Raw genomic sequence first — 1,743 nt, forward strand, 5'->3', positions numbered from 1 at the left:
GTGATCTTCAATAAAATGATCTCCTCTGAGATCAACCTGATGTAATCTTTTGCGATGTGTTTGTTGGGATCCGATGACTTGTTGGTTTATGATCAAATTATTCATTGATCTATTTTGACTTCTTGAGCCTTCATTATTGTGTAATTTTATAGCTTTGTATTCCGATCTATCGGTCTACTTTGGCCAAGTTTGATTGATTTATCTTCAATGAGAGAGGTGCTTTATAGTAGTTTCAATCTTGTGGTGATCCTGTCCAGCGATAGAAAGAACAAGTGCACATATTTTTATTGTTGATACTAATAATAAAACGATGTGTTTGGTCATATTAGTTGATCTTATTTTATCTACATTATGTCATATTGCTTAATGCGTTACTCTATTTTTTATGTACTTAATACTTAGAGATGCATGCTGGATAGCGGTCTTGGGTGGAGTAATAGTTGTAGAAGTCAGTATGTTTAACGGTCTACTTGTCAAGGACGTAATGCCTATATAATGATTATGCCTTGGATGATCTTCATAACTATGCTTTAGAGAGAGATGCCTCTAGTGTATCTATGGCCCTCGGGTCCATTCTCCATATATTTACGAGTTCCTACAATTGCTACCAATTTGCTATCATTAATTTAGTTACTATTATCCTTTGCTATCTTTACTATTTTTTGCTTTTAACCTTGTGGCTAGCAAAAAAAGGGGAGTGAAGACCCCCTTGCCTTTGTTGGGTGCAAGCAATTGTTTTGTTTGTGTGTAGGTGTTGCTAACGTTGTACGTGTGTTTCCTACAACTAGTTCGATAAAACTTGGTTCTTAAATGAGGGAAATACTTTGTACCACTGTGCTACATCACCCTTCCTCTTCAGGAAAATCCAACAAATCCTGCAAGAGTAGCACCTTCAGACGTTTAGCACACACGGTTGTATGTCCTTCTCCTATATACGTGTTTGCGGACCCGTCCAGATATGTGCATGGACGGATAGTGACTACGATTTGACAACGGAGTTGGAGAGTGTTGGGGAACGTAGTATTTCAAAAAAAATCCTACGATCACGCAAGATCTATCTAGGAGAAGCATAGAAACGAGCGGGAAGAGTGTGTCCACATACCCTTGTAGACCGAAAGCGGAAGCGTTTAGTAACGCGGTTGATGTAGTCAAACGTCTTTGCGATCCAACCGATCCAAGCACCGGACATATGGTACCACCGCGTTCAGCACACGTTTAGCTCGATGACGTCCCTCGATCTCTTGATCCAGTTGAGGACGAGGGAGAGTTTCATTAGCACGACAACGTGGTGACGGTGATGATGAAGTTACCGGCACAGGGCTTCGCCTAAGCATAATGACGATATGACCGAGGTGTGTAACTGTGGAGGGGGCACCGCACACGGCTAAGAGAAGACTTGGTGTGCCTTTGGGGTGCCCCCTCCCACATATATAAAGGGGGAGGAGAGGTGGCCGGCCCAAGGTGGGGCGCGCCATGGGGGGAGTCCTACTTGGACTCCCGGTCCAAGTAGGATTCGCCCCCCCCCCTTCCTATTTCCACTAGGAGAAGGAGGGAAGGAGGAGGAGGAGAGAAAGAAAGCGCCCCCCAACCCTAGTCCAATTCGGTTTAGGCTTGAGGGGGGCACACGCCACCACCTGGCCACCGTCTCCTCTCTCCACTAGGGCCCATGAAGGCCCATTAACTCCCGGGGGGGTCCGGTAACCCCGGTACTCCGAAAAATGCTTGAACCTTTCCAAAACTATT

This window comes from Triticum dicoccoides, chromosome 5A (genome assembly GCF_002162155.2).
Source record: "Triticum dicoccoides isolate Atlit2015 ecotype Zavitan chromosome 5A, WEW_v2.0, whole genome shotgun sequence".
Classification (NCBI taxonomy): domain Eukaryota; kingdom Viridiplantae; phylum Streptophyta; class Magnoliopsida; order Poales; family Poaceae; genus Triticum; species Triticum dicoccoides.